General features: G+C 38.3%; 2 long non-coding RNA genes across 2 annotated transcripts in view; one reads left to right on the forward strand and one right to left on the reverse strand.

Moving 5' to 3' along the window:
• Positions 1-3,981: 3,981 nt before the first annotated feature.
• Positions 3,982-26,027, forward strand: part of LOC311431914 — an 81,185-nt gene continuing 59,139 nt past the window's right edge. Inside the window, exon 1 of the long non-coding RNA XR_014689703.1 lies at positions 3,982-5,488. This is a non-coding gene — a long non-coding RNA (uncharacterized lncRNA). The remainder of the gene's footprint in view (positions 5,489-26,027) is intronic.
• The window catches only part of LOC311431915, an 80,206-nt gene continuing 59,141 nt past the window's right edge, over positions 4,963-26,027 (reverse strand). Inside the window, exon 2 of the long non-coding RNA XR_014689704.1 lies at positions 4,963-5,496. This is a non-coding gene — a long non-coding RNA (uncharacterized lncRNA). The remainder of the gene's footprint in view (positions 5,497-26,027) is intronic.

Consider the following 26,027-nt stretch of genomic DNA (forward strand, 5'->3'; position numbering starts at 1 on the left):
CCTCCTTTCTTTTCCTGAGATATCAAAATTTAGTCTCACTAAAGCATCTGTTGACTTTTAATCATACATCGTCTTTTTACTGAGCTCATTAATAAATGAGTATGTGGCTAAGTTAGAAATTTTGACCTGTGAATTCCACTGAATTACTAGGCTTTGTAATATACAGATTGTCATAAATAGGGAAAAGTACCTAAACTTGCTACAGAGAATGATCATTTAATTGCAGTTTATTTCAGGGTTATGTGGATAGCAACAAAAGTAGCATAGCAGATAGTAGACAGGACAAAATAAAACACAAAAGTCAGAGTAGAAGGACAATATGAAAAAGCAATTTACTTTTCAACTTATGAACGGTGAAGAAGGAAGATAAGAACAGAGCAGAGACTGCTGAAACAGAATGAAGAGCTGTGTAGATTGCAATTAGGGGATAGTAGTTAAGGTGGTGAAAGAGGTGCTGTATGTACTTAAGTACACACAATAAGGTAAATACTTTACCTCACAAAGGTAAATACACATTCAAATTTTGCAAGGGTGGAAGCATAGCTAAGGGTAACTGAAAAGGTGTACAATAATTTTTGAAACAATGACAGAGAGGGAAGGATACAAAATGTTAAGAACCCCTTGGTACAAAAGAGTTAACTAATATCTTTGTTGGTATAATTGCAGATTGCTCCAGGAAAAGGCTGGCACAATCTGACCACTATTTGCAAGGAAAGCCTGAAGTCTTACTTCTGCCAGACCTATGCATTAATCATTATAAATAGGTTCCTGTAAATAATATCATTGTTCCCATTTTTTGCAAAGCTCAGAGTATAAAACTGCAATATGACATACTTTGCAAATAAAGATTTTGCATCAAAGTCTGCAAAATTAACACACACACACACAAAACAGAAGATAGTGCTTTTTGTTTGTTTTTTCTTTTGTCTCAGGAGTTTTGGTTGCAATCTTCCACTGGATTACATGAAAAAAGCACTAGTTGGAAATATTTTCACTTCATAAAGGTTCCAATTTTTAACATTGTTAATTTAGAGTATAAACAGGAAAATGATGAAGTCTAAACTTTTGAATGTGTCACTTGTTGGGGAAATAGAGAGAGAGAAGTATGTTATGTATATATGTATATTATGTATATATATGTGTGTATATGTATATGTATATAATTATGTATGTGTATGTAATTATAAAAAAAAAAAAGTAAAAAATACTTTACAAAATAAAGTGAAACATTTTAAGTCAGTTTAGTTCAAAATCACCAGCTGTGTCACTTTTTTTTACTTTTTTTTTTTTTGTAAACTGCAATTATAAATTCTCCCCACACTACATGTTTTGTATTGTGTTACAAAGAACACTTGCAAGAAAAACACTAATACTAGAGTAAGAATGTTCAAGAAATATTGAAAGAGATGTCTTCTCATCTTTTGTTTCTTGTTCCTTGATAGAGTTCCTTGATAGAGTGAAACTCTATCATACTTGAGTTCAATACCTGCTGAGTTGCAATTCTGGAGCCATTGGCTTTATACTGTGTTCTATGAAATTTATTGTCCTGGTTTCAGTTAGAACAGAGTTAATTTTCTTCCTAGTAGCTGGTGGAATGCTGTGTTTTGGCTTAGGATGAGAAGAGTGCTGATAACACCCCGATGTTTTAATTGTTGCAGAGCAGTGCTTATACCAAGCCAAGGACATCTCAGCCTTTCGCTCTGTCCTGCCAACAGGCAGGCTGGGGGTGCAGTAAGAGCTGGGAGGGGACAGACCCAGGACAGGTGACCCAAACTAGCCAAAGGGGTATTCCATACCATCTGACGTCATGCTAAACAATATATAGGGGTGGCTAGCCGGGGGAAAGGGGCCGGACTGCTCGGGGTTAGGCTGGGCATCGGTCAGCGGGTGGTGAGCAATTACATTGTGCATCACTTGTTTGTACATATTATTATTATTTTCCTATTATCACCATTGTATTATTATTATTATTATTGTTATTATTATTTTGTTATTATTTTACTGTCTTATTAAACTGTCTTTATCTCAACTCACGGGCTTTACTTTCCATTTCTCTCCCCCGTCCCAGAGAGGGAGGGGGGAGGGTGAGCGAACGGCTGCGTGGTATTTAGCTGCCAGCCGGGTTAAACCACGACATTTATTTTGGCTAAAAATGTAGAGGCTCTCATATGCAGAGAGCCTCTGCATAAGAGTTCCTCCCCTCCCCTCCCCTTCCCATTCTCATCCTGTGTCTGAGGTAGAAGACAAAACCTTTCTTTTGACATTGTACACTCAGGACTCTCATTTCCATCTGGTTGTAACTCACATCATTTGTTATCAGTTTTGTGTACCAGCATCCACTCCTTGTGTATCCCACATGCAATACAGCTATCCATGGATCTCAGATTCTTTGTGAATATTCTATATTTTCAGAATTTTATTTATTTTATTTAGTTTTGATGAAAAATGAATAGCTCATTCCCTCGTCCAATAGCGAGGATACATTGACACATCCATGCTAGCTCTGCCTCCTTTAGTAAAGTCAACTAGTTCATATATAACTGTATATATATTATAACAGATGTAAACTATATATGACTATATGTACTATATAACTATAATGTAACATCTAAACCAAGCTCATTTAACATAATGAATTATACAATGTAGATTATGATTGCATTATGATTTAAAGGGGGAAGGAATTATCACGTCACATGATACGTACCCTTAGGTAATCAGGAAATATATATATGTAAATGAGTAACTGAAATATTTAGCAACACATAGATATCTTAATGCACATCTTTCTGAATGAAAACAAGAGAAAATTCGACTTATGAGCCTGACATAGAGAATTACTTGTTTAAACATTCCCAGTGTACCATGATCAGTCCCTGCATTCTGAAATTAAGAAAGAACATTCCAAAAATATTTCAACAAGATAACTTTGTCAGCTTGGTTTGGGATTTTTAATAGTTCTTTATAACATGGAGTATACTGTGGATATAAAATAGTAAATAAATAATATAAAAATAAAAATAAATAATTTTAATCAAATAATGCTTAATTTTGTATTTATATCAATAAACAGTATTATTACTGCTCCGTTTTTGTTGGCTCAGTAAAAACAGCCAATACTTACATCATTATGTCTAATGGATTTATATTGACAATTCAGTTTGCAATAGAAGAGTCACAATTTATGTATTCAAGCACTTAAATCCATGGGCAGCACTGTCTGTAAATATGAGCAATTAAGCTGCAATGTTATTCTCCAGACTTTTTTTTAATATTATTTATTTTATTCCAATCCTAATACCAACAAATAAGTACGGAGAAAATCTATGCTATTTGTCTAAACTGTAAGTAGACATATTTTGATTGTCATGCATAATAAAAATAATAAAAACTGACAACAAATATGGTATGATTTATATGTAAACTACAGAGTGACTACTTGTATTTAAGCAGTCTTACATACATGGAGTAAATCCAATAGATGTATAGTCACTCTATTAAAACAATACTGTTTGTGTAGGTAACAACTCTGAAATCAAGATAAGTAGAATGGATTATTTTTTTTTTTCTGAATTATCTATTTTTTATTCTTGATCTTAGCAGTCTATACACATTGTTATAATATTAAAATATTTGTCTGGGAGTACCTACAAATTACTATGCACAATCATGAATACAAGTGTTCAATCAAAAATATGCCAAGTCAATTTCATTACAAATGTATATAGCCTATAATACATTCAGAATTAACATAAAATTGCATAAAGTGATAGATATTTGACTCCACAGAGTTCCTGCTGCTGTCATTTCAACACTGCTTTGTAACTCTTTTTAACATTATCAGTGTTCATTACAGATTTGGTATGTAAATATGTAGATTAAATGAGGACGAGGTCATGACTCAAGCTTTCTATGAATATGAAAATGCTAAGCTTTATATAGTATGTTGAATACTCTGAAGTACATTCATCACAGCTGCAATTATTTAATCATTTTTTCTTTGTTTAATACCAAAATATATTTACCAGAAATTCAATAACTTATGTGTGCCTACAAAGTACAGTGTATATATATATGTATATGTCTGTGTATTAGAAGTATATATATAATGTTTTCATTTAAATAATGAAGTTGAGTCACTGTCTTTAAAGGTATTGCATCCAATATTTACTCCAATCTACCATTTGTACTTCTTTCTAACGAAAAATGCCATTCTTGCAGGACAATGTGTAATTATGCTAATGATAGAATGTAAAATACAGTTGATATTTTTAGTTTAAAAATGCAGCTAGATTTAAATTGTTGTTTCATGGTATGCTGATGCACACAGGAAAACAAAACAATTCTCAGTATAAGTCCTGAAAAAGAATGAGTACTGTCACAGCTGGGATTAAATCAGAAAACTATTTAATAAAACATCAGCAATATTGTTACAGCTGTCCCAAAATATCCTCAACCAGTGAAGCTCATTTCCCAAAATAATTTACTTACTGCTTTTTTACTGCAGTATTGTTCTTCTCAGCTTTCTACCTCCTACAAATGCAACACATAAAAGACCAAAGAATCAGATTTAAGGACTGTCATAAACAACATCATCTTTCTGCTTAATTGTAGTTCCACATCCTCTAATATATCAGTGTGTTTGTTTGTTCATGCAATAGAAAATCTCCAAAAGCTTCTCTCACTCTCTCCTTTATCCAGAATAGAAGAAAAGAAGCTACCAGCAATGCTGAACTTCAAGTGTGCTATCAGAAAGCTTTCTTATCATCTACTTAGAAAAAGTCTGAGGAGCTGTTGTGGTTCCGCTCGAGTGGGCAGCCGAGCTCCACCACAGCCGCTCTCTCACTCCCCCTCCCTCCTCAAAGAGGAATGGGGAGAAAATATGTGAAAAGGGCTCAAGGGTTGAGATAAGGACGAGAAAATCATGCAATAATTATTGTAACAGGCAAAACAGACTCGGCATAAGGAGATAGTAAGATTTATTGCCTATTACCAACAAGCGAGAGAAGTGAGAAAACAAAGGGAAAAAAAAAAGCAAACCAAAAGCACCTTCCCCCCCATCCACCCTCTTCCACCTCCTCCCCCCGAGCGGCGCAGGGGAACGGGGGAATGGGGGTTATGGTCAGTCTACAGCACTTCTCTGCCGCTCCTTCTCGGTCACTCTTGTCCCCTGTGCTGTGGGGTCCCACCCACGGGATGCAGTCCTTGATGAACTGATCTGGCGTGGGCTTCCCACAGGCAGCAGCTCTTTCAGAACTGCTCCAGATATGGGTCCGTACCATGGGGTCCATCCCTCAGGAGAAAACTGCTCCAACCTGGCTCCCCTACGGGCAGCAGCTCCTGCCGGGTCACCTGCTCCTGTGTGGGCTCCTCTCCACGGGCTACAGGTCCGGCCCGGAATCTGCTCCGGCAGGGGTCTTCCACAGGCGGCAGCCTCCGTCGGTGCAGGGCCACCTGCTCCACCGTGGTCTCCTCCACGGGCTGCAGCGTGGAACCCTGCTCCACCGTGGTACTCCATGGGCTGCAGGGGGACATCCTGCTTCACCATGATCCTCACCACAGGCCGCAGGGGACTTCTGCTCCGGCGCCTGGAGCACCTCTCCCCCTCCCTCTACACTGACCTTGGCACCTGCAAGGCTGTTCTCTCACTCCCAGCTGCTGTGTGGTGCAGCATTTTTTCCCTGTCTTAAATACGTTCTCACAGAGGCGCAAAACAACATCGCTTATTGGCTCGGATCTGGAAAACAATGGGGCCCTTCCCAAACATGGGGCAGCTTCTAGATCTTTCTCACAGAAACCACCCCTATGGCTCCCTGCTACCAAAACCTTGCCACGTAAACCCACTACAGGAGCACAGAGTGGGTGGGAAGTATCAATCTTCTTTTCCCATAGCCAAAGATTGATGAATGTTCAGAAACTATTGAATACTGTGAGGTTCATAATTTATGTTGTTATTTTCTGCAAGATGAGGACAAGGTTCACTGACATATTTTCTTTTATTTTATATTTTTTTAACCGTGTAGTTCATTTGTAACCCTCTTGTGAACCTATCCAAAAGGTAAATTTCAATTCTCACTCATTACCAGCTAGATATGCCATATTACATTAGCATCTTTTGATTGCCAGAAATATAGAAATTATATCCTGCATAGAAACTACACAAATCTACTTGAAAATCTTAAGATCTTTGTCAACATAAAACACGTGGTTTTTTTGACCTGGGAAGTAATACTCTCCCTAAATGCAAGGATAATTTTGTAACTTAAAACAAACAAACAAACAAACAAACAAACAAATCCATTAAATGTAACAATCTTAAATTCAATACTTTATAAGGACCACCTGATATATCATGTCTTCAAACTACTTTCAGAAATAGACATCTATATTATGAGAGACATGTTTGAAGAAAGGGTTATGAAAGCTCTGAAAGTAACTACAGGAGACTGAATCAAAATATTTCCAATTTACAGGATGTCAGGGCAACTTCACATTTCTGTTGGAACTTCTGCCTTGTTTCTCATTGATATACCTCTTGTTCTTCAAGCAGTGTATCTTTTGTGTTCAGTTTTTAAATGTTTGAAAATCAAAAAATGAATGCAGAATCCCTTTGTCATTTCTTGAAAATTTGTAAGAATTGTATCTTTTAAAAATAGAAAATACAGCAAACCTCTTACAGATCACAGTTAGATTAGAAGACAATTACCCAAATGTACAAGTAAATGTCAATTATGAACATGTATGTAACCTGATTTTTCAATATGTCTATGCTACACTGCAGGAGCTGTCTCCTGATTGCTTTTGGGTCATATTAATAAAAATGCATTAACTTAATAGAATTTAAGCATCCACTGAAATGCAGACTAAACTGTATTAAATGCAGGCTAAATTATATTATTCTAATCTTAACAAGTAGTACATTTTAAAGTGCAACAGCCTGCACTGAACATTTACTGAGCTACTACTGGTGCAAATTTCACCCTTTTTGCAAGTAAAGTCTTTGATTTAGCAGCAGGAAATCTTGAAGATTTGCAAGTGGCAGGTAGATTTGAATGAAGTTTACTATAGATTTATACGCTTCCTGTACCAACAATTAAGTGTCACTTATCAACTTAGTTTAGCTCCATCTAAGAAAGATTGCAGGAAGAAAAGACTCTAATAAACATTACTTTTGCTGTCACCTGGAGACATCCTTGTATTAAATAGCAGAACCAACTAGCAAGTGGGTGTACATATGCCTAAAATGAGAATATGTAAAGAGTAGTAGTCTTCAGAAAAACTGTAAATAACTAATTTTTGTAAACCAGTCCATTAAAGCTATGTGCCATTTTTTCCTCTCCTGTCATGTATCCTCTGCCCCCAAATACTAGGTTACACTTCAATGAGATCATACTAAAAGAACACTCATATGCAACATATTATGTGTGTATGCATGCATGCATGTGTGTGTGTGTACAATACACACATATATACTAAGCTCCAAATCTGCCTATAAAAGGAGAACATTAACTTAAGTAATATTAATTTACATTTTAGGCATAACATTATGTGCATATGTGTCTTATACTTCAGACTGTGCCATCAAGCTAAATATCAGCTTCTGTTAACACATTAGGATAGAATGTGACTGACAGAGATTTTAAACAGTAACTTCAGTTTCATTGCTTCTACACTCTGAAGTGTTTCATTTGTAGCCTCAAAACTACTCGTTTAGCACATTCATTGAGAAACTCCATTAGAGTAGTTTTGAATCCTTTCATTTCAGCCCATTCCTTCCCAATTGCTCTTTTTGCTTTTCCAAAGGCTATGTCTCTTTCTGGTAAAAAGAAAAAAAATAAATAAATAAAATATCCCCTTTCTGAAAAAAATAGATTTTTTTTTTTTTTAATAGATTTTTTTATTACTGATATTCCTGACAAAACTAGTCACGGAGTAGGGAAATTGAACCATTTCAATGAATTTCCAAGAGTCTAATAATTTATTGGAAACATAAAAAATGTTACTGCTAATGAAGCTTCACAGAAAAGGTGAACTGAAGTTGCAAAAAGAGAAGAGAGTTGCAAATTACTGAATCCATCACCACAAAAGCTGGCTTTACTCTGAAAGCATCAGGCAGAGGCAGTTCAAACTGGAGTAAGAAAATTAAGATGTCTAAATATGAAAGACTGGTTAACAGCCGACTAAACATGAGGAAAGAAAAGAACCCTTTAACGTGAGAAAAACGTTTCTACTGAGACAGAGAATGACCTGATTTAGACAGAACCATCTGATGCTTCTTTAATTTTTTCTCTTTGTTTCCACATATCGTTTGCTTGGTTTGATCACAACAGAAGCAACAAGAAGAAAATGTGTCCTATCCACCAGATAAATCACATTTTCTCAGTCCCTGATAGATTCATGTGGCACACAATACAGAGAATTAAAGTCAGGAGCCCTTTAGAAATTTAATGAAACAATGGAAACATATTTTTCTTTGTAACAAGGAAGGCATTGCACTGAATAAACAATAAAATCAATTATATTAATGCAATACAAACACACTAATTAGCTAAGATTACTATATTTTGTTTAATTTGACCTTCAAAAATTACCATACTCAGCTAAATATCAGAAAAAAATAATTTAAACCATTAAAAACAATTAGTAAAATCATCTACTTGTCTTCTATCAATTATCTTATGATATATGAACGATAATTCAGGCAGAGGGAGAAACAGAAATATACAACTCATCAACGAAGACAGTAAATCCCACAGTACTTGAGATGTGGCATCAACAGAGCAGAGTACAGGGGGACGATCACCTCCCTGGTCCTGCTGGCTACACTATCCCTGATACAAGACAGGATGCCGTTGGCCTTCTTGACCATCTGGGCACACAGCTGGCTCATGTTCAGGCAAGAATTCCCTCCAGATCCTTTTCCTCTGCACAGTTTTCTAGTCACTCTGTTCCAAGCCTGTAGCATTTTATGGGGCTGTTGTGATCAAAGTGAGGAACCCAGAACTTTGTAAAGACTGAAGCCATGTTGAACTTCATCCTGTTGTTCTCTGTCCATTGACCCATCCTGTCCAGGTCCTTCTGCAAGGTCTTCCTATCCTGCAACAGATCAACACTTCCCCCCAACTTGGTGTTGTCTGCAAACTTAATGAGGGTGCATTCAACTCCCTCCTCCTAATAAAGGTATTAAAGAGTATGGGTCCCAACACCAACCCTTGGGGAACACCACTGATTACTGGTCACCAGCTGGATTTCACTCCATTCACTACCACTCTTTGGGCCCAGCCATCCAACCAGTTTTTAACCAAGCAGAGAGTATACCTGTCCAAGCCATGGGCTGCCAGCTTCTCCAGGAGAATACTGTGGGAGAATATGTCAAAGGCCTTGCTGAAGCCTAGGTAGACTACATCAACAGCCTTTCCCTCATTCACCAGGCGAGTTACCTGGTCATAGAAGGAGATGAGGTTGGTCAGGCAGGATTTGCCTTTCATGAACCCATGCTGACTGGGCCTCATCCCCTGGATGTCCCACACATGTCGTGTGATTGCATTCAAGATGTCCTGTTCCATCACCTTTCCTGGAACCGAGGCCAGGCTGACAGGTCTGTAGTTCCCTGGGTCCTCCTTGTGACCGTTCTTATATATAGGCATCACATTAGCAAGTCTCCAGTCATCTGAGATCTCTTCAGATGCCCATGACCACTGATAGATGATGGAAAGTGGCCCAGTAATCACATCCACTGACTCCCTCAGCAAGCACCCTTGGGTGCATCCCATCAGGTCCCATAGATTTGTGGGTGTCTAGCTTGCTTAAATAATCTCTAACAAAATCCTCTTCAACCAGAAGAAAGTCATCCTCTTTCCAGGTTTTCTCTCTTGTTTCTGGGCTTGGTAGTGCATAGGGTCTAGTCTTAGCAGTGAAGACTGAAGAAAAGAAGGGATTCGGTAACTCCACCTTGTCTGTATCTGCCATCTCCAAGGCACCCGCCCGTTTGGCAGCTCACCTACATTTTGCTTAGTCTTTCTTTTGCTGCTGATATATTTGAAAAATCCCTTCTTGCTATCCTTGATGTCTTTTGCTAAATTTAATTTTAACCAGGCCTTGTCCTTCCCCATTGCATCCCTGCATTCTCTGACAATGTTCCCATATTACACTCAAGTGGTGTGTCCCTTCTTATACATCATGTACACGTCATCTACCTGAACTTGTGGAAAGCATTTGACATTGTCCTCCATGGTATCCTAGTCTCTAAACTGGAGAGTCATGGATTTGACGGATTGATGCACCGCTTGATGGGTAAGGAATTAGCTGGATGGTTACACTCAAAGAGTTGCAGTCAATAGCTCTGTGTCCAGGAGGAGAACAGTAACAAATGGTGTTCCTCAGGGGTCAGTATGGGAACCAGCAGTATTTAACATCTTTGTTGGTGACATGGGCAGTGGGATCGAGTGCATCCTCAGCAAGTTTTCCTATGACACCAAGCTGTGTGGTGCGGTAGACATGCTGGAGGGAAGAGAGGGATGCCACCCAGAGGTACCTGGACACGCTTGAGAGATGGGCCTGTGAGAACCCCATGAAGTTCAACAAGGCTAAGTGCCTGGGCTAAGTGCCTGCACCTGGGCTGGGACAACCCCAAGCACAAATACAGGCTGGGTGGAGAACACATTGAGAGCAGCTCTGAGGAGAAGGAGTGTTGTCTGACAAGAAGCTCAACATGAGCTGGCAGTGTGCTCTTGCAACCCAGAAAGCCAATGGTATCCTGGGCTGCATCAAAAGTAGAGTGGCCAGCTGGTCAAAGGAGGTGATTTTCCCCTTCTGCTCTACTCTTTTGAGACCCCACCTGGAGCTCTGTGTTCAGCTCTGAGGCCCCCAGCGCAAGAAGGACACAGAAGTATTAGAACAAGTCCAGAGGAGAGTCACATAAACAGTCAAGGGGATGGAACAACTCTCCTTTGAATACAGGTTGAGAGAGCTGGGGTTCTTCAGCCTGGAGAAGAGAAGGCTTTGGGGATACCTAATATCAGCTTTCCAGTACCTAGAGTGGGCCATCAGTCCCACTGGGGAAAGCTGGGGAGGGACTCTTTGTCAGGGAGTGTGGTGATAGGACAAGGAGTAATAGCTTTAAATTAAAAAATGGTAGACTTAGATTAGACATGAGGGTGGTGAGGCACTGGAACAGGTTTCCCAGAGAAGTTGTGGGTTCCCTATCCCTGGAAGTGTTCAAGGTCAGGTTGGATGGTGCTTTGAGCAACCTAGTCTAGTGGAAGGTGTCCCTGCTCATAGCAGAGAAGTTGGAATTAGATGGTTTTTAAGGTCCCTTCCAACCCAATCCATTCTGTGATTCTATGATTCTATTTTTCTATGATTCTTTCTCTAAATTATAGTAATGCATCTTTTTGTGAAATAAGCATAACATACTCATCAGCAATGAAACAAAATGGTAAAATATGGCAAAAAAATATGATTAGGTAAAATATGACAGTTTTAAGTTAAAAAAAAATGCTTTTATATTTTTTAAAAATGTGTCATGAATTTTAGGAAATATTTTGCTAAGTTTCATACAATTTCTACATCTTGGAGAAGACAGAAGTATACAAATTTCAGAATAGTCTTTTTAATCATTCAGATACTCAGTGGGCTGAGTGGGAAATTAAAGACAGAAATATTTCCCATCTACATTGTTTTCATTCAATCTTTGAGTTTTAGCTTAAAAAATAATCTTCTTGGATTCATATTTAGTATGAGACATACACTTGGTTGGGATGCCTGCATGACATCATCTCAGAGACGTTTCTGCCTTTTCTTTCTCCCACGCTGTCTCTCCTTTTCATTTTGTTTAGGCTATTTAAACACTTTTTTTCAATTACCAGTATTTTAATTTGTATCAATTTATTAGAGGCTTACGTTTCAGCTTGAAAAAAACAAACAAACAAAAAAAAATGTGGAAAGCATGTAAAAGCTTTGATCTTTGTTCATTCCATTTTAAGACTACATTACTTTTTGTCTTCAAACTTTAAAAATAACTATAACATTTACAATATAAAAGAAAGATATATGGGAGTGGAATTGATCAAAAATGTCTCTAGTTTTGTGAAGGTGACATTTTCCACCTCTGGGGGATTCACAGGAAATCAATGGAGGGCCCCTCTGGAGGTTTTTTGAATGCTAATTTTTCCAGGACTTGCACAGCGCATGCAAACACTGCTTCTAGAAGAGTACTTTTATCTCTAGAAGAGTACATTTATCTCATTTTACTAATTTGTAATGGAGTGCCTGACTCCCCTTTATAAGAAATAAATATTTTCTATAAAATCGTTACTGAATTACAGTTTTTTTTTTTTTATTATTATTATTATTATTTTTTCCACTTGTCTAATTAAACCCTGGATAAATGTTTCCTGTGAGTAAGTCACTGTTCATCAACAGGAAACTGGATCATGATAAGGGTTTTGTGGAAGAAACACAGAGTTGGGAAGAATGGTTTACATTATAGATCTGTTGTGTTTAAGTCTACCCACTGAGTTCACTGTATATCATTAAGGCTGTAGTTTTCAAAAGCTGATACTTTCCACCTATGTGATGTACCCAGATTGGTCATGGACACCACAAAGATGGAGGTAGGGGAAAAGTTAATTTATACTTAAGCGAAATTCTAATGTGCATTGTCAGATTGGCAACGGCCTCGGATGCTGTGCTTTTTGGACATGGAAAGATTGATGTAACCGTTTCAGTCTAGAAGGGGAAAAGAAAAAATTTGTTCCATGCTCCTTTGTATTACAAGCTCCAGAATGCTCTCAGTCTCTAACATATTAATATAAAACTCCCAAACCTTCAAAATTATGATTTGTGACAAAACAAGACCAGCAGACATTAAAATTCTTACCAGTGTCCTTGGTGCCTGTAACAGCAGGGTTTGTGATAGACGACGATGTTATGAAGAGTTATTTAGTACTTTTTCTTCCACAGTTATAAGCTTCCAGGTGAAGCCATTTGGTATTAAGTAGCCACATTTCATAAACTGCAAAGCTTTCTTTCATGGAAGCAAAGAGTGTCATGGACATACTTTGCATGTTAAACAGGGAGGCCCTCCACAGTTTGGCTAAGAAAACCATTTCTGCCCAGCTCAAACCCCTTATCAGTTCTGAGAAAACAGAGTAATTTAAGTGCTTTCTGTTCTTAGCATGCATAGAGAAATTGTTAATTGGACTCATTACAAAATTGCAGTTCCCCCACATTTAAAACATACCTCATATAGTAATCTTATCCAACTGACACTTAAAAATATATTGCGTGCTTTTTTTTTTTTTTTTCTTTCCCCCTGAAATTCAGAACAGATTAAAGCAGTGGAGTTTTATAGCTTTTCTTCCTTTCACTATTTCAATCCATTATCTCCATAGAGCTTCTTAATGTGAACACCTAAGTTTTACTGTGAGCTCTTCAGTGATTAAAGTATGATTTTCAATGAGGCACAGGCTATTTTTCTCATGCTTTCCAAGATGAAGGGAAAGTTTTATACAAAATAGAAAACTACCTGTCAGAAACAGTAGAATGCACCTAAACAAAACCTCCTAAACTGTCATTAAAGTTTGTTTGTTTTCTTCTCCTCCCCACCCCCCCTTGGAAACTAATTTAAATGATCACATTGAATTAAAATGAATACTTTGTAACATAAGCCCATGCTATGAAAATGTGCCTCAGGCTCATTCCTGAATACATTTGAGAATATATTTTTTCCTTAGTCATATTCATTTGACTTTTACACTATATTTGTAAGCATATAACTTAAAATCAAATTCTGTCACTCTTGCTTATAAGGTTAGTAATTAAGATTACTAAACTAATATGAAGTAATTTCATATTCTTCACCAAAAGCAGTTCTTACTATTGAAACTAATAGTGGCAGAATATAGCTATCATTTTACTACATATGGTAAATATAAAAATAAATTTATCCGTTGGTTAAAACATTATTTTCATATACATTATACTAAAATATCTTTTTTTTTTTTTTTTTTTTTTTCCTATACAAAGCAAGAAATGCAGTAAGGGGCTTGTAATTTTGAAAAAGGGAATAAGAAATTATATCTTATGTTTCCATACAGGTAGATATCTAGAAATGAGTGGGTCATATTATAAAATATGTATTTTATCTGCTTGTTTAGAAACATGTTTTCCTGTTTATGTGTTTCTGGTGTCTGAAATATAATTTAAACTCTTCTCTTTTGAATATAATTCTACAATTTCTTGTCAGTATTTTTTTTAGAAGTATAAGAGCTTTAGGGTTTATCACATAAATATACTGTGTTTATATCAATATCAAATTAACACAAATTGTTAGTATCATCAAATGAAGTGCAGAGGCATTAATTGATAGAAATAACTGTTCTAGATTGTAGTGACTTGGATAAACAGAGCATAATTATTCTGAGAATTGATTCTGTTTTGCTTTATGTGTAATAAAACTAATCAACGGTTAATTTAATTATTTTTTATTTCTGTGTAGAATATTTTTCAAAAAGACCCATGGCAGTTTCTGCATATTTAAAAGTGTCTATGTATCATTGTATAGCTAGACATTACACAAGGTAGAGAGATTTCAGATGGAATCAACATATACCCATGTTTCATAAATTACTAGAAAATTATACAGAAGTTCTGTAATAGATATAAACAATACTTATCTTTCTGAGAAGTGATGTCTTGAACTTGCAGTGATTGTGATGCTGCATGTTGATTGAACTGCTTATACATTTTCATTGTTACATTTCATCTTTCTCCTAGGTGGTAATAGAAATTTTTATTTATTTTTTTTTTCTTCTCAGTTGTGAATGAAGATGAAAGTTGTGTGCCTGCTAAGGAAATTATTTTTTGAAAGTCTGTGCAGTCTGGTTCAGCTCACACATTTCAAACTTAGTTCCTTTTCCCTTCCCTGATCAAGACAGAATCATAATTGCAGGCACACAGTAAGGTACTTATGAGGAATAACACTGGCTATGAAAAAGCTCTCTAAAGCTTTTCTCCTATGCATTGCTAAGCCTATCATGTATATATTCAGTCCCCTAGAGTTATATCTGTGCCATAATAATTGTGAGTTATGTAGCTCTTAAGAAAATTCAGGAAGATTAATGGAGCTCTCTCACTGTGGAAGAATGCTCACACAAAGGGCTCTTTTAGTAGCATAGTAGTAGTGTAGTCTTTATGCTTCATGTTTGAAGTATGATTTTGAATTTTGTTGTCAGGTTTGCTACTAGACAGTCTGAGGTTTTAAAAGGCCTAGTTAGCTGGAATGACTTGCCTTCACATATATGCTATCAATTGTGAACTGCATTGCAACTATTTTTGCATTGCTCTGTTTACTCTAGGATGTATTAGTGATTAATCTATCTACCTTAATCACCCCTAAAAGAATAATAATTCATTTTCTCTCTTGCAAATGTTTCAGATGGTTTCAGACTATTTCAGATGGTTTTCCATCTCAGTTCCTTTTACACAGATACCTGTTATGAGTCAATGGCCACTGAGTAATGGGTACTCTTTCTATCTATGAAAACAGATGGAATGAGAGATTGCATTTACATACTTATTTCATATTGTAATGTTGTCAATAAGTGTTTAAAATAATTCAATTTGCTTAGCTTCAAATTTCTTTCTTTATTTTTTTTTGTGTGTATTAGTTTCATCATGAGTAATAAGTGTTCTTCACCTGGAAATACTGTATGAATCATTTTTTTTTTTAATTATTATTTGATGCTTCCACAGGATATGGTATATGAAAGTATATTGAAAGATTTATTTTTCTTTATATATATATTTAATATCTGTTTTGGAGTGATTTCACTTGTCCACAACCAACTGATGATTGGGCTGAAAGATCAGACAAGAATCTGATTGTTTATTATTTGAAACCAATTTTTACTCTTTTTGTAAAAGCTTGTTCCTATGACAAAAGGCTGTGCTGAGAGAACACAGATATTGTATCAAGAATAGCTGCTGTAGTAGTTATTTTTGGTATAGTAGTTGCGCTATCTCTGTTACCTATCACTTCACTTCCAATAGGCTGAATGTGTACATAGCTGAGTCTTTAAAATCATACCTGTCCATTAAAAATGAGTCCTTCAGTACTGTACTATCTTCTCTGCAGAAACATCTAGATACATGTTTTGACAGTATAAGTAGCTAAAACAATAAATAATATTTTACCTTTAGTGTATTTAAAATTTGTGTGTGTGTATATATATTAATGTTCTACTATTTTATTGATTCTTTTCATTTAAAAAAGGCATCTTTGCAATTATGTGAAATATAGATTTTGTGCAGATATATGCAATGTTACTTTGAAATATTTTGAAATATTGCAGTATTTAACTCAAATAATTAGCTATAAGAATTCCATGGATGTAGATTTTATGTTAATCTTGGATATCAGTGACACGGTCTTATAAGGAAGTTTGATGCTTTCTCTCACCATTATACCTATGACAGTCATTAGCTTATAGTGTTTGCATCTGTTTATTACTGATGTGTTTCAAATTTTTTTTTTTTCTTTTTTTCCTAATATGTAACCCAAATTGCTAATGTTATCATCCGTGTTTAATTTCAGCACTTTTTAGCCTTGTTAGACTTCATGACTTAGAGTCATTCTTCCATATGAACATAATAATAGTAGTATCCCACATAACTGTTTTTTGCTGCTTGATGTAATTACAGTTCAAATTCTAAAAGGTAACACCAGCTAGCACAACATTAAGGACCTTTTTAGACATTTTATTGTAACCATGGTGGTGTTTCATGGACAAGCAGAGACTTGGCAAGTTTGATTTAAAAAATAGCTATGAACTCAACCACTGATATGTATGTTAGCAAAATGGTAGGTAATTACCATTTTGAATCTTTCAGTTCTATAGCCAAATAGCGTGAAAGATTAGTTTTTTTGGTTTTTTTGTTTGTTTTCCCTTGCTTTGTTGCCATTAAAATGTTAGGAAATGGGTCATACTGTTTGTAACATAACTCCGTTATAGCTAGTTATAGGGAATGCCATTACCACAAGTGATCTGTGATTACTGTTAGATGTACAGAATCATACTAAAGAATTCATGCATAAAATGATATCATTCAAATGCTGTGTCATTTTATGACATTGCAGTTAGTAATTTTTAATTTAATCTCTACTGAGAATGCTTTAATTTCATAGGAGACTGGATTGTGATTATTTTGTGTATATATGTATACTTTATTTTTTTGAGTAGCAACTTTATATCCATAGGAAAATCATATAAAACAAACAAGGTGCTAAAAAGCCCTCAGGAAGAAAGATGAAAACAACTCTACTACCATCTAAGTGCATTCAAAATTTAGAATAGATGTCCCATCTCTTTGGTGAGTACCAAAATCACTGGAATATTAGGTTTGCTGATACTGTGCTCCTTTATTTCTTCCTCCTAGAGCTTCCCTACTTAGCAAGAGAATTTAGTCAGTGGTCATAGAGAAAGATGGTCTCATTTGAGGTACTTGGAGTTTAACCAGTTTAAATACACAAAAGACAGCACGCTCATGACAGAATACCTTATAGCCAATTGTCTGACATGCATTAACAATGTTACGGACTGAAATTGCCTCAAACAGAGGGGAGAATTAAATTCCTGTATCTCATTTAGTTGTTCTAATCACTGAGTTATCAGCAAGTAAGGAACAGTATTTTTTTTTTTTTTTTTTTTTTTTTTTTCCCAGCCTAGTTGGAGCTTTACCTCTGAGTTGCTACTAGATAGCCTATAATATATATATATATATATATGTATATATATATATATTTGTATTGCCTGATTGCCTGCACTGTACATACTGCTCCTTCACAGTTCTCCATTCCCTAACAACACCCTCATAATTCAGGCAAAAGGTGCAGGTATACCAGTGTGTGATTCCAGAAATGCCCAGGGCATGCATTGTAATGATGTCTTTCTAGAACAACCTTCCAGTTTCCAGTGATCTATGACCTGTGACATTTCTGAGTCAAAAAAAAGGTATTTTCTGCCTTTAATCATTTTTCTTTAGTTCAATTTAACACAGTCCCAACACTGAAAGTCATAGCAATTGGTCATTTTCTATTCTTTCATGTTTCTGTCTCAATTTTCCTGTTTACCTGTCTTCACAGGGCAGTTTAGGTGAGGTCTAAATTTAATCTAAATTTATTTATTAAGCAGGTTGTATGTGGGAGGCATTTTCTGTTCTAGGATTCCTCTTCTGTGACACACAGACACTACACAGTGACACCAATGAAGGCTCCAGACCTTCTGGTCCAATTCATATTCACATTATAGACTGTGGGAATAGTACATAGGGAATAGTACACAGTCCAAATGGTAGACATGACAAAGTCCTAGCTGTTGGATGGGCCCATACATGAAATGGTTCCCTCTCAGTCTCAGTTTATATTCCTTTCATCTATTTTTAGCTAATTATAGTTTTATAAATTAGATCAATGGAAGATAACAGCCTTGTTAATCATGTTTTCTTGGGCCAAAGTATTCCTAGATTTTCTCCATATCTAAAGCCAACTTAGTGGTTGATTTTTGATCAAGATTTTTTTCATCCTTTGGTCTCCCATCCCAAAAGTGCTATAAAATCTGCTAGCAACAGTCACATAACAAAGTTTGACTACTGATTATTTGTTTTCCAGCTCATAACAGATTAAACCAGTCAATAAGAGGAGATAGACAGATGTAGTCAAGGATAAGGGAGCAGTCTATTTTCAAGCTAGAGAGCTTAGTCTCATGCAGAGACTCTTCGACACCTCCAGTACTCTTTGGTCTTCACCATACATCTCATGATAGAGAAATTTCCTTAATGTCCTCTTTTCCTCATTAAAAATCTTACTCTGAAGCTATTTGCACAGGAACAGTTCCGTAGCTATGATTTTGCTCTTTTTTGTTGTTGTTGTTTCTGGGACATACCACAGCAGATGTCCAACTTCACATAAAATAGATTATTTCAACACTTTATTCAGGGAACTAACACCTGTCATCTAGTGACAGGTCACTGTCTGAGAAGCTGTCTCCAGCAGGGAAGGTTGGATTAGGGAGGCTTTCCACTCTGTCTCTTGCCAGTTTTCATTGCAAATCCATGATTGCAGTAAATGAGTGAGAAAACATCAACTACATTTACCTATTAGATGCATTTTGAGGTAAAGAGGTAACAGTTTTTCAACTGGGTCCTGAATTTCTCAAGGAATATGTCTGTATGCATTACTAAACCTTGCTGCACCTTTTACAAACTGCAAATTCAATGATGATCTATCTCAGGGTCAATAACTTTATGGTCAGTTCTGCTGTTCTTATGATCATCTTGAAATTTTGTTTAAAACCAACATCACATTTCTCATCTGTCTTTCCACGGTTACCCAGAAATATTGGGCAAGCCACCATTAGAAGTTCAGCTATTTTGCTGCCATCTTCTCCTAGAACTCTTTGGTGAAAAATGTCATGGCAATTGAGTCACAGAGGCAATTTGCTGTGGGTGGGCATATTCAGTGGAGCAGGAGATAGCAGGATAGAGGGGATGGTCCTGAGCCAGCACAGCCCCAAGGGAGTGCAGAGGGTGCCAGGGGCCAGGGGCCAGAAGCTTGTGCAAGATAGGCTGATGTTTTGTGAGTGGGGCCATCAGTAATGGCAGCCACCCCCTGCTCCTCCATAGGCAGCCCCTAGGAAGCACAAGTGACCAGAAGTGCAGTGAACAGAGCTAGCAAAAAGGACATAGTACATGAGCCAGAGCATGACATGGCAGCTCACCCAGGAGGGCTGCTCCATTGGCCAAGCAGGAGGCACCAGGTATGCCAAGTACTCCTTAACACTGCACCTGGATCTGCACAAACCAAGGGCAAGAACCCTACCTGATCCTCAAGGCAGAATGGTGGAAATGTGTCTCAGGGCAAAGGCTGAGGCTCTGGTTGCATGGTAACTACCCCAGTGGTGGCTGATGCCTCCACCCAGACAGAGCTTCTGAGGGGTGAGGCTGCAGCGCAGACTTCTGACCAATGAAAGTGCCTATGTCTTTAAAAGGGCATCACCCTCCATGTCAATGAACATTTGTAGTGCATGGAGCTCTGCTTGGGGATGGATGAGGAGCTGACAGAGAGCTTATGGGTCAGGATTACAAGAAGGGCAGGGACAGGGGACATTATAGCGGGAGTGTGCTACAGGCCACCTGATCAAGAAGACCAAGCAGATGAGGCCCTCTGTAGACAGATAGAAGCAGCCTCACATTTGTAAGCCCTGGTTCTCACAGGGGACTTCAACCACCCTGTTATTTGTGGAGAGACAACACAGCAGGGTGTAGGCAATCCAGGAGGTTCCTGGAATGCATTGATGACAACTTCCTTCTCCAAGTGATAGAGGAGCCAACAAGGAGAGGTGCTATGCTGGATCTCATTCTTACCAACAAGGATGGGATGTTGGGGAATGGAAAACTCAAGGGCAGGCTTGGTTAAAGTGATGAAATGGTGCAGTTTATGGTCCAGGGGGCAGTGAGGAAGGAGCACAGCAGGCTCGCTACCCTGTACTTTGGAAGAACAGATTTTTCCCTCTTCAGGGACCTTCTTGGTAGAGTACGATGGGATAAAGTCCTGGGGGAAGAGGAGCAATGCATCCCAAGAAAGCGGAAGTTGGGCAAAAACTCCAGGAGGCCTACATGGATGAACAAAGAACTCCTGACCAAAGTCAAAGAGAAAAAGGAGGCCTACAGAGTGTGAAAGCAAGGACAGATAACATGGGAGGGATATAGAGTCATTTTCCTAACAGCCAGAGATCAGGTTAGGAAAGTCAAAGCCTTTTTAGAATTAATTTTGACCAGAAAAATCAAGGACAATAAGAAAGGCTTCTATAGGTACATCACTGATAAAAGGAAGACTAGGAAAATTGTGGGCCCTCTCCAGAAGGAGATGGGATACCTGGTCACCCTGAGATATGGAGAAGGCTGAGGTACTTAATGACTATTTTGCCTTGGTCTTCACCAACAAGAGCTCCAGCCACATGGCCCAGGTGCCAGCAGGCAAAGACAGGGACTCAAAGAATGATGAACCACCCACTGTGGGATAAGATCATGTTTGAGACAATCTAAAGGTGCACAAGTCCAGGGGACCTGATGAGATACATCCACAGGTCCTGACAGAACTGGCAGATATATCTGCTAAGCCACCATCCATCATATTTGAAAAGTTGTGTCAGCCCGGTGAAGTTCCCACTGACTTGAAGAGGGGAAATATCACCCTCATTTTTAAAAAGGGAAAAAAGGAAGACCCAGAGAACTACAGGCCAATTAGTCTTCCCTCTGTGCCTGGTAAGATCATGGAGGAGATTCTCCTGGAAACTATGCCAAGGCGCATCGAAAATAAGAAGGTGATAAGTGACAGCCACCAGAGCTTCGCTAAGCATATAACATGCCTAACAAATCTGTTGTCTTTCTATAATAGAGTTAGAACACTGGTGGATAGGGGATGTCATCTACCTGAACTTGTGGAAAGCATTTGACATTGTCCCCCATGGTATCCTAGTCTCTAAACTGGAGAGTCATGGATTTGACGGATTGATGCACCGCTTGATGGGTAAGGAATTAGCTGGATGGTTACACTCAAAGAGTTGCAGTCAATAGCTCTGTGTCCAGGAGGAGAACAGTAACAAATGGTGTTCCTCAGGGGTCAGTATGGGAACCAGCAGTATTTAACATCTTTGTTGGTGACATGGGCAGTGGGATCGAGTGCATCCTCAGCAAGTTTTCCTATGACACCAAGCTGTGTGGTGCGGTAGACATGCTGGAGGGAAGAGAGGGATGCCACCCAGAGGTACCTGGACACGCTTGAGAGATGGGCCTGTGAGAACCCCATGAAGTTCAACAAGGCTAAGTGCCTGGGCTAAGTGCCTGCACCTGGGCTGGGACAACCCCAAGCACAAATACAGGCTGGGTGGAGAACACATTGAGAGCAGCTCTGAGGAGAAGGAGTGTTGTCTGACAAGAAGCTCAACATGAGCTGGCAGTGTGCTCTTGCAACCCAGAAAGCCAATGGTATCCTGGGCTGCATCAAAAGTAGAGTGGCCAGCTGGTCAAAGGAGGTGATTTTCCCCTTCTGCTCTGCTCTTGTGAGACCCCACCTGGAGCTCTGACGCCCCCAGCGCAAGAAGGACACAGAAGTATTAGAACAAGTCCAGAGGAGAGTCACATAAACAGTCAAGGGGATGGAACAACTCTCCTGGCAAAAGCAGGTGAGATAGTTACATTTTTTCAGCCTCTAGAAGAGAAGGCTCTGGAGAGACCTTATAGTGTCCTTCCAGTACCTACAGTGGGCCTACAGAAAAGCTGGGGAGGGACTCTTTGTCAGGGAGTGTGGTGATAGGATAAGGAGTAATGGCTTTAGATTCTAATAGGGTAGATTTAGATTAGATATTTGGAAGAAATTCTTTACTCCAATAAGGAGTAAAAGGGGAGGGTGGTATGAATGAGGGTGGTGAGACACTGAAATATGTTACCCAGAGAAGTTGTGTATGCTCCCTCCTTGCAAGTGTTTAAGGCCAGTTTGGATGGGTCTTTGAGCAACCTGGTCTAGTGGGAGGTGTAGGGGGTTGGAATTAGATCATAGAATCATTAAGATTGGAAAAGACCTTCAAGATCATCTAGTCCAACCATCACCCTACTGCCAATATCACCCACTGAACCATGTCCCTAAGCATCGGGACCAGCCTTTCCTTACCATGCCCAAAGAGATGGTGACTCTACTACCCTGGGCAAACTGTTCTAATGCCTGACTACTCTTTCTGAGAAGAAATGTCTCCTAATTTTCAACCTAAACCTCCCCTGGTGCAACTTGAGCCCATTCCCTCTGGTCCTGTCACTAGTTATCTGTGAGAAGATGCTAACCCCCATCTCACAACACCTTCCTTTCGGGTAGTTGTAGAGAGCAATAAGGTCTCCCCTGAGCCTCCTCTTCTCCAGACTAAACAACACCAGTGCCCTCAGCCGCTTCTCTTAGGATTTGTGTTCCAGGCCCCTCACCAGCTTTGTATCCCTTCTCTGGACATTCTCCAGATGTCCTTCTTGTAGTGAGGGGTCCAAGGCTGAACACAGTAATCAAGGTGCGGTCTCTCACCAGAGCAGAATACAAGAGAACGATTGCCTCCCTGGCCCTGCTGGCTGCACTATTCCTGATGCAAGCTAGGATGCTGTTGGCCTTCTTGACCACCTGGGCACGCTGCTGGCTCTTGTTCAGCTGAGCATCAATCAGCATCTCCAGATCCTTTTCCTCTGCTTTCTAGCCACTCTCCCCCAAGTCTGTAGTGCTGCATGAGGTTGTTGTGGCCAAAGTGCAGTACCCTGCACTTAGCCATGTTGACCTTCATCCTGTTGGCCCATTAGCCCATTGACCCATCCTGTCCAGGTCCCTCTGAAGGCCTTCCTACCCTCCAGCAGATCAACATTTCCCCCCATCTTGGTATCATCTGCAAGCCTACTCAGGGTGCACTCAATTCCCTCATCCAAATCATTAGTAAAAATATTAAAGAGGATGAGCCCCAACATTGACCTCTGGGGGACACCACTGGTGACTAGTCACCAGCTGGATTTCACTCCATTATGTGGTGCTGGCTGTCCAGCCAGTTTTTAACCCAGCAAAGAGTGTACCTCTCCAAGTCATGGGCTGCCAGTTAGATGCTCCCTTCCACCCCAAACCATTCTATCATTATATGATTCTATGAGTTTTTTGCTGTATAGTTTTGTAAATCTTCCTACCAAGCATTCAACTTATAAACAGACCTGAGGCACTGTTTGTAAAGGGTCAAGATTCATACCTTCTTCAATTTCTTCAACAGTAAGTATGGATGCAATATATTCATTTAGTTTTTCTTCTGTGACCTTACATTCTCATGAAAACTTTTTTTTTTTTTTTTTTTAAATAAACATCTGAGCAGGTTTTCTGCCTCTGATGCCTTTGGGAAATAATTTATTAAAGGCTTTTATGCCTTTTGTAAGTTGTCCTCCAACTCTTATTTTGGTTTGCTTTTTATATTTAACCTGCTTGAGTTTGTTGCTCATTTTCTTCATTTTTACAGAATTTCACTTTTTTTTTTTTTTTTTTTTTTCAAATGATATCTTCTTGAATTAAGTATTTTCTATGACTCTGCAATTTAACCAGGAGAACTTTCTTTCACATTTTTTGAAGTCCCTAGGGTATTATTATGTAGTTCACCACTCTGAAATTATGCGTACAATCTTGGATTTCTTGGCTTTTGTTGCTTCTACAAGGACATTCAATGCAAGTACATTATAATTTCTGTTCTAGAGGAGCTTGTCAACAGCAACATTTTAACTAGTTGCTGACTGTCTTCAAGACTGAGTTAAAAGTTTGTATGTCTTCTAGCTAGCTACTTCATGAAGTAGCTGCTTTTCCCTCAGTTTTTATTTGGAATTATCTAGGTACACAATAAAGGTTTTTTTCCAGGAAAAAATATAATAAAAATAATAAAAAAATCATAATGAATATAAAAGGATTTCATGGGAAAAAAATAAAAAAAAGTTAATTTTCATTGATTCCAAATTAATGAAAATAAATAATACTGTGTAAACTGCTATGTTGGATTCAACTTATTCATTAAATACAACTCATTTAAAGTTCCTCCTGAATGTAATGATAGACCTGATGAATGCAGCATTTGAAAATGCTCCTGTCAAAAGCCTACAGATATAAAAATTGTAAAGAATACAAAATTATTTTTTACCTATGTATAGTTTTAAACAACCACACAATAGGTTAAAGTCCAAACAGTGTCTTTCTTCTAACTCAGACAGCCTTAATAAGGATAGAGATATGTGATTTCAGCAACCAACCTGCGGGTGCCTCTGGGAGAGCCTTTGGAAGACAGGGGTAGGAACACTGCAGCAGCTGTAAGACTGCTGGTAAGAAAAATAAATAAATAAATAAAAGGCGTGAGAAACAGCTCTTCAGGCAGTAAGGTCAGACCGAGAGGAGGTTTTCCAGATACCCCTGCAGCTCATGGACAAGACCATGGAGAAGGCCATGATGATGATGGTTACCATAGTGGAACAGGCTGTCCCTCACGGAGGTCCAAGTCAGAGTAGATCTATACTGTGGCCTCAGGAGGTCCCCACACTGGAGCAGGAGGATGTGCCCTGAAGGAATCATCAGCCTGTGGTGAGACTGTGAAGGAGCAGACTCCAGGCAAGAACTGCAGCCTGTGGGAGCTCACTCCTGAGCAGGTGGTCTGGCAGGAGTTGCAGCCCATGGGAAACCCACTCTGGAAAGACTGTTCTGGAAAGACTGTACCCCATGGTAGGGATCCATGCTGGAACAGTTCTGGAAAGACTGCATCCTGTGGGAGGGAAATGTTATGGATTTGACCTTGTGGTCCATTTCTTGTTCCCCTGCACTGCTTGAGGGCTGGGAGTAGAGTAGCAAGCAGAGGAGTTGGGAATGAAGGAGTGAAAATGAATGTGGAAATAGGGGGTTGGGGAATGTGATTTTACTTTTGTCTTTGTTTCTTATCCTACATTGTTTTTAGTTGACAATAGGTTAAATTAACATTCCCCATGTTGAATCTGTTTTTCTCATGATGGTAATTGGTAAGTAATCTCCCTGTCTTTATCTTGACCCATGACCGTTTCCATATTGTTTTTCTCCATCTGTCCTGTTGAAGGGGGGAAATAAAATAGCTGGGTGGAGGTCTGTCAGCCAACGAATGTCAAGCCCACCACAAAGAGAAAAAATTAATGGTGTAATTTATAATCTGAGAATGAGTTTTAAATTAGGTATCAGGTAAACCTGATTATGCATGTGTCTATTAAAAATGTTCACATAGCATCTAAGCAACACAAATATTCTTGTTTTTCATAGGAAAGTTATTTCAACTTGAAGATATTTAAACTAGCTCTTTATGAGCATCAGCATATAAAACTACACTACTGGCTGTGAAGTACAGGTTATAATTGTAGATTTACTGTCCTTAACACATTTTCATCTTTAAGTGCATCATATCTAA

Source organism: Aythya ferina (assembly GCF_964211825.1).
Source record: "Aythya ferina genome assembly, chromosome: 2".
NCBI lineage: Eukaryota > Metazoa > Chordata > Aves > Anseriformes > Anatidae > Aythya > Aythya ferina.